This window comes from Penaeus vannamei, chromosome 1 (genome assembly GCF_042767895.1).
Source record: "Penaeus vannamei isolate JL-2024 chromosome 1, ASM4276789v1, whole genome shotgun sequence".
Lineage (NCBI taxonomy): Eukaryota > Metazoa > Arthropoda > Malacostraca > Decapoda > Penaeidae > Penaeus > Penaeus vannamei.
Window position 1 is genome coordinate 32,561,135 of NC_091549.1, and position 8,776 is coordinate 32,569,910.

Here is an 8,776-nt window from a genome sequence, read left to right on the forward strand (position 1 = left end):
GTGGAAATGTCTTTTATTAAATTACAAATCATAACAGTCCTTGATGAGCATAGAAATATCAAAATAACACACAAAATATCCATACTTGGGTTTTAAAAGCAATATTCCCACCAACAATCTCGGAAAGAGATAACTTATGCACGAGTCGAGGGTGGAGTTTACTTCACCTGCGGTTGGTAACAGTTTGAGCGCGCAATTCAAAACAACTGACAAACTAGCGCCGCATCAAGATGGCAGAGAAGTAAATAAATCTACCCAAACATCTTAACAAAGCGCTATATTTTCTCCTATATTCATATAAAGTGCTTCTAAAACAATGACACACACACTTTAGATTGACAGCCCTTTCATTCTGACGCGTTATCAAAACAAATGAATATCCCTGAATTAAAATATAGGCCTACCCATTCCCATATATCCGATTTTATGAGGTTAAATATAACAAATCATCGAATATAATATCAACAGAAGAATGTTGCTAGAATTTCTCAGACTTTTTCACTTGAAATATTCTTTATTTCATAAAATATCAGATATATTCTCGATTTAGAAAGACGAGAAGTTTAACAATAAGAGGAAAATTGTTCGTCTTATAATCATTTATTATTCATAAGTAAAACTTCTTATTCCTATAATCTCCATTATCTCCTTTCGTTTTCAGTTAATTTTCAATTTTAAGAAAATTACAGAATCAGATACCGTGAAAAAAATTATTCATCTGATAAGATATTAAGCGGGTTTCCTGGCCAACGCCCGCATTCGAAGGATCGTGACCAGTACGGTACGCGACCGACGCCGTTGCCTTGGTGACGGTACACCGCTTGACTTAGCAAGCGCAAGTCAAGCCATCTACGGAGGTCGCTTGAGAAAGCAAGCGAAATGCTTGAGTTGGCAAGAAAAACGCTTGAGATTTCAGGCAAGAACTTTCCCTGCTTAAAACGCTTTTAGATCACGAATGTGTGGTGCCTCATCAGATCCAAATATTGCCTATGAGAATTTTATATCTATTTCCCTCCTTTCTTTGGAGAAAGTAAAGTCAAAAATAGTATATATAGAATCATACCATAAGCCATATATCAAACACGAAATCAAGCAGTTGATTAAAGAAAGAAATCAGATGCAAAAAACTTTGTTAAATGGCCAATTACGTAAGGCGAAAAATTTCGTTGCCTGCGCAACAAAGTAACACGCATTATCCGTGATGCCAAGTATAATCATTATGCAAATAAGCTTGGTGAATGTAAAATGACTCTAAAAACTTAGATAACATTCTAAATCGAAAGAAGGAGCATCAGACAAATAAGATGTTGGTTAATAACAAAGAAATAACTGAACCAGCACACATTGCCTCAGAATTCAACAATCATTTTAATAATATTGCCAACAATTTAGCTGAAATGGTTGCTCATCACAATGGGATCTCCAGACATTTCCTGGACATCAGATCCAAAGTGCTTTTTCGCTTTTGCCTATCACTGAAGCTGAACTTTTACAAGTACAGGAACTGAAAAATTCTGCCCCTGGCCATGATAATATCCCCATGTTTATAGTCAAGCAGATTCTTCCAGCTATAATGAAGCCGTTGCATCATATTATAAACAGCTCATTAGAAACAGGGATATTTCCAGATAAATCAAAGATAGCTAAAGTTCATCCTCTATTCAAAGCAGGCGAGCGGTTTCGATTGAGCAACTTTCGTCCTGTCTCGGTCCTTGTAGTTTTCAGTAAGATTTAGGAGAAAATTATCAGTAAGCAATTAAATACTTTTTTAAATGAACACCGAATAATAACTGACTCCCAGTATAGCTTCATGAAAAATAAATCCACAGAATCAGCCATTGTTCACTTTACAAATGATATCATCAAAGGCTTCGATGAGAGAAAGTTCATTCTAGGGGTATTTCTGGATTTTTCCAAAACTTTTCATACTGTCAGCCATTGCATCATTATGGACTTCGAGGTTCAGCTCACAGATGGCTTTCTTCTTACTTAAGCAACAGGGCTCAATATGTATCATTTGGCAACCATTCCTCTTCTTTAAGTACTTTAACATATGGCGTTCCTCAAGGCTCAATTTTGGGCCCAATTCTTTTCAATGTTTATATCAATGATTTAATCAAGCAAATTACATTTTGTTATTTATGCCGATGATACATGTATCTACATTTCCGGTGTAAGTGGTAAATACAATATGTTTAATATGTCTAATTTATTCTAATTTCTTTGGATGGTTCTGTAAATATAATGTAAATAATTATATAAGATGTAAAATAATGTAAATAATTATATAAGATGTAAAATAATGTAAATAGTTATATAAGACGAAAATAATGCTAGATGTTCTAGTAATTAAGGTAATCCTAGTTTGCTTCAAATTTGTATATGTGTATTATGTATCAGCTTAATATGTACATATCCTTATGTTTGTATGATGTATACAGTTGTTATACATGCATAATTGTTGTACCAGGGGCCTTCCGAAAGGAGTCAAACTCCTGGAGGGCTCAGCCATATTGTATAATGGATCATGCTTTTGTATGTGTATTTTGTTTGGCTAAATAAATTATTTGATTCTGATTCTCCTCTTTCACTCTCCATTTTCCCTCCTCTCTCTCTATCGCTTTCTCCCTCTTTCTGTCTCTATCTCCCCCCTCTCTCTCTTTTCTCCCTCTCTCTTTCTCTTTGACTCTCTCTCTCTCTCTTCCTGGGGAAATACTAAGCATTGCACAGATTCTGGTATGTCCTTAAGGCTCCTGGATGCGTGGCAGAGGATGGACAGTGGGCAAGATGCAAAGCCTGTGTCTGGAAGTGCACAGGGACATCCTGAGCAAGAACCTGAATGCTCTTGGAGGTGATACAAGCCTCCAACTTTTATTTCGAAGCTGGAGATGATAGCAGGTGGATGTTGTTGAGGCAATGCTTGGTGGCCCTGAAACAGTTGACGAGGTCATTGCAAGTTGGGTTGCATAGCGGTCGCTCCCTCTTCTCTCTACTGTCCATGGTGGTGAGATATTGGTTATCTTGAGGCTGTTCCGGCTGGTTGGGAGGCTCAGATTCTGGCCCAAGATCAGGATACTCAGGCTGGTTAGGAGGTTCAGGTTCTGGTTCAGGATCAGGATGTTCAGGCTCAGGATCTGGTTGGGAGACAGGTTTGGGCTCAGAATCAGGAGGCTCAGGTTCTGGCTCAGGATCAGGATATTCAGGCTAATAGGGAGGCTCAGGTCCTTGCCCAGGATCAGGATGCTCAGGTTGGTCGGGAGGCTCAGGTTCTTGCTCGGGATCAGGATGTTCAGGCTGGTTGGGAGACTCAGGTTCTGGCCCAGAATCTGGAGGCTCAAGCTGGTCAGGAGGCTCAGGTTCTGGCTCAGGATCAGGATATTCAGGCTAGTCGGGAGGCTCAAGTCCTTGCTCAGGATCAGGATGTTCAGGTTGGTTGGGAGGCTTAGGTTCTGGCTCAGGATCAAGATGTTCAAAAGAAAAGACTTCTACAGGTGGGGGTGGTTCACCTGCCAGTCTGGAGAAGTCAGGAACAAGGTTACTGGCCTCTTGCTGTACCGCAAAGCAAAGTCGTATTCCCCTAGTTCATGTGAGTAGTGACTCAGATTATTGCTCTTTGTTCGCCATGAGAAGAAATGGGCTAGGGATTGGTGATCTGTCCATATAGTAAAATACCGACTATAGATGTAAGAATCAAACACATGGACAGCTTCCACGACAGCAAGGGCTTCCAGGGGCCGGATTCTCAAAAGAGCCATAAGTTAAGGCACCCTGGAGGCTTTAACCGTCCCGCGGCGACCTAAGTCAAGGCCCGTCAAAGGCGCTGTATCTCGGACTGAGCTTCGTATGTTCAAACGTTTTTTAAGGCGCCTTAGCATTGCCTTAAGTCCTGCAGCACCGCAAATCACTTCAGGCGTCGAATCTTAGGTGGCCAATCACAGCTGTCATTTCAGGCGGTTCTTAGGGTATCTTGACCAATCACAAGCCGTAAATGTCAATCAGCTGATTTCGTAAACACAACGCTGTGTCCAGCCCCTGGCATGATATAACTTTATAACAAAATTGGTATTATTGAAAATGCAACCCCTCACCTAATTTAATGATTCTGATCTTATCCCGTGGTAGTACACATCATTCTAAGCATTTGCCTCTATACTATTTTCTGCGCAAATTGATAATAACGGTGTTACAGAGGGTATAAAATTTACAATTTCCAGGAGCCGCAATAAGCTTATGCCTCCTACACTGCGACAAATGGCAAAAAGTAGTTAAGAGTGATGGAAAATCAGACTAAATTGTAGCGGATGATGTGGGCAAGGGAAATCATATGAGCCAATTAGATTCGAGTGTGAACGTGATGTGAACATAGACGCTCAGTAGAACCAATCAGATATGGAATAGGTCATCACATGGCAAAAGAAATGTGTCAATATACTATGTTTGCTAGTATTCTACTGATATATCTCGAAATTACCCCTCAAATTAACTGATATGTATCATGCCCTCCCCAGCTATCGGAGCCGATATTGTAGTTATACTTCGTTTGCGAAGGAAATGAGCGCTAGATTCGCTCGGAACACGACGAAAGCTATTTCAAAATTATTCTGTTCACCCCAAAAACGGTGTGTGGTTCCATCTATCATGGAACCACACACCATCTATCATGGAAAGCAAATCACAGTCATGTTGGAATACTACACATGTTGCCTTATCTAGTAGTCCACAATTGGTTTATGTACACCTAATGACACTATAATTGAGTAAATTACAAATTGTAATGTATTGTTCTAGGGCTGAAAAATTGTAATTTATGCTTCGCCGAAAATCGCTAAGGCTGCTTTCACCCTGCCTTAACCGAGGGCGCCTTAACTCGCGCCAATATGGCGGGTTCCTTGCTCTGTGCATGGGCTGTAAGATCGCTGGCCGTAAGTTAAGGCGCCTTAACGCGTTTGAGAATCCGGCCCCAGATCTATTGTTGGATAACATGTCTCAGCCTCCTTTAGCACCTGTGACAAGTAGGCGACGATGTAGGGCACCCCTTCAGCATCTGTTGGAGGGCCTGGAGACTAGCATCTAAATGGACCTCAAAGAGCTGACTGAAGTCTAGGAGACGTAATATAGTGGCCTTTGCTAATGCCTCCTTCAAGGTGTCAAATGCTGTCTGTGCCGTTTCTCCCTACTCAAACTTTACACCCTTTTTGGTTAGTCTTGTGAGGGATCGGGTGATAGTGGCAAAGACCTCAATGTGATGCCTAAAATAGCCACATACCCTGAGGAATAGTCGTATGTCCGGAACAGATTTTGACCTCATATTTAGGATGGCTGCCACTTTCTCTGGATTAGGACAGACACCATCCCTACCGATCACAGATCCGAAAAGCTTCACATAATGCATAGCGAACTCACATTTCTCTAGGTCCTGCTTCATCCCTGCTCCTTCCAAAAGCCCCAGTGTCTCACAAATCCTGTAGGTGGCCAGCAAAGAAAAATGATGCTATGATCACATCATCAAGGTAGGCAAGAATGTGGCAGCCCAACAATGAAGCAAGGATGATGTTTATTGTCCACTGGAATGTTATGGGTGCAATGGATGGTCCAAAGGGTAAGTGGAAGAACTGAAATAATCCATTACCATCCATGAAGGTGATCTTAGGGTGGACCGAGATCGCCCAATATGCTAATCTACTATCCAGGACTGTGAACTACATTCGGCCAAGTAACGAGTCCTGGACGTCATCAACACGAGGGAGTGGATAGCTGTCAGGGGAGGGGGGGGTGATCACCTTATTGACTGACCTCTAATCTCTAGAGCAGACGAGAACTACAGGGGATAACCAAGGAGATGATGAATTTTCAATCACCTGGGCCATCATTTGGTCACATTCTGACATATTGACTTATTTTGTTACTTTGGGGTCTCCATTGCTTCACACAGACAGGGTTATTGGTTTTTGTCTCTATATGGTGTTGTACTCCAAGAACTCCAACTGTGAACCTGTCCCTAGAGAAGAGCCCTGGGAAGTTGTTCAGCACAGTGGTCAGCCAAGTTACCTGGTCAGGGGTGAGGTGGTTGAGCGGCAACTGGGTCCAGGATGGTTGGTTGCTGCAGTAGCCCCTTCAGATATATCCTGCTGGTGTGCCTCATCCAAAGTTGGCATATCTGGGAACACTAAATATTCACTGCCCTGGTACCCGACATCAAAACAAGCATCAAAGCTGTCAAACTCATCAGCCTTCAGATTGGCTGTCATATTAATTTAGAGTTTCATTATATAAGGCAGATGATAGGATAGGCCTTAATCCAGAATCAGGATGGGATGAGGTATGGATTACAGTGCCACTTGAAGGTGTGGTGTTTAGGTCTGCCACATCCCCTCCAACAGGTGTTACCCATAACTCTATGTACCCAAGGACGGTGCCAGGATTCACTTTCCTGGACATGAGTTATAAGTTCATTATCCACACACTGGATCGCCGATCGTGGACAGTGATGAGGATACGTAGCACAGTTAGACGACTGGTGCTATCTTCAATGAGAGCAAGGTGGGTGTTGGTAGGGACAGAACAAGATAAAGTAGCTGAAAGATGTCTCCTAGATCGAGGCTCAACAACAGCACTTTCTGCTACATGCATAGGGGATATGTACCTGAGTGGCTGGGAAGTAGAGGCTTCTGGTCAACTTTCATGTATTTTGTTACATGCAGGAGTGTGTAGGCTGGTAGATGATCCCAGCCTCATAAAGTGGATGCTACATTGTTGGCACTGAGCTCCATGTAGTTACCAGGTGGTTCAGCACTGAAGCACAAATGGAAAGAAAGTCGTTGAAGCAGGTCCATTCCAAGCAGGAGGTTCTCAGGGAAATTGAGGCTATTGACAATACAGGTTCGGTGAATGACATCTAACCTCGGATGAATGGTGAAGGTGAAATCTGCCTTGGCAGTCACAGCCTTGGGCAAGCCAGTGACACTCTGCAATGCTCTCAAGCTGTTTTGCATGTGGATTCCTGGGAGTAGTGCGGCAAGCATATTCTTCACTATCATCTCAGAGCCTGTGTCAACAAAACAAATGAGAGGCTTACTGTTGATGGCAACAAAGTGCCCTAGCTCTCAACAGCCAAAACACAGCCGTTGGCTTGCACAACACTCTGAAGTGTTGTGGCTCTCCACATGATGGTATTTACACCAATGAAAATTGCGAGTACTACTGCGACGGTGAGTCGAAGACAATGGCTGAGGCAGGGCTGTGGGTTGTGTCCAACCTGACCAAGTCGAGTTGGAAAGGTTGGATGCAGGTGTCCCTTGGACTGGAGCTAACTGAAGAGATCCATCACTGTAGTACTCCAGGGCTGGCACATCTATGACAGCGAAGTGTCCTGGAGCATGCAGGACCAAGGCCATGAGTGTACCTTGTGTTGCACTAGAGGGCCCTGGATAGAGGGAGTGTCCAACCCCATGGTTAACTTGGCATTTTTCAGCTATCCTTCCAGTAGTTGGGAAGTCAAGGAGTATAAGTTATTGTTGCAACCTGCCCGGCAGTCCAGTAGTAAAAGTCCTCCTCACTAAACCTTCCATATCCCTGATGTCATGCATCAAGGCCATTTCAGCAACTTGGTAAAAGTCCAAGGGCACCTGGCTAGGTACCATTCGGGCTTGAGCCATCATTTCGAAGAAATGATGGGATATAGTGGCACCTCTGAACTTTGCCCACAGCTTGGTATTGAACTCATGCCACTGTGTCAATCCCTCAAACAGTGGTCATAGAGGTACCATTTAGGCATATCCCCACAACCGGCCCCTGGCCATGCAAATGAATGCATCATCAATAGCAGGGCGAATCAGGAGCTCTATGCAGGTAATCCATGAGTCAATATCCTGACAATGCTGGTCTCCCCATATAATATATGCTGATATCTTGTTATGGCCACTAGAGAAGAAGGGATAAGTAGAAGCATCAGCAGATGAGTAGGTGTGAGAAAGTGGCTGCAGAAGAGTTGATGCTGAAGACATACAGGATGTAAGAGCTCTGGCAACTGGAGACAGTTGAGAGTCTCTCTGTAGAGGCGCGCTATATACTTCAGTGTTGACCTGGGCAGGGCTCAAAAGTTCAAGAACATGTGGACAAGGCACCACCTTGCCCAAGTACTCTTGTCTGGGGCACCTGGATGGGTTGGTTGGAGCCTTCTGCTTCCATCTGTGTAGAAGTACATTCAAGCTAGGCAAGCACCTGCTGCTATTTCATCCTGGCACTCTGGTTGGCTGACTGCATCTGGCCTGGGCATAGATACCTGACGTGGGTCAGGCCCGGAGCTCAGCCCCCGTGTTAGGGATCGTTCTGTGGAGATGGAGGCATTTGAACCTTGCTGGGAGGGTTTGAGCTCGTCCATCCTTTTGACTGTCCTCGGTATTGGATAGTGCGGTTGAGAAGTTATGAGGTGGCTGGAAATGGTTGCCGATGTCACCACACAGGAGAAGGCTTGTGGAGGTTGGCGACGACACTATGAACAGCTCACGGACATATTACCAAATCACACAAAGCATCAGCACCTGTGGACAGTAACGAAAGATTCCTGAAAATAAAGGAAAATAAGATAAAAAAAAAAAAAAAAAATGGAACAAGGTAAAATGGGTAAAAATTCTGACTGGAAAAGGTAAAAGGCTTAATAAACCTAGTAAGTTATATTAAAACACGTGAAAAATAATGACAAAAACGAAAGTAAAATCACAATATATGAGCACATAAGAGGGAGTTAAAAGTATAAATGAATCAAATAAAAGTGAAT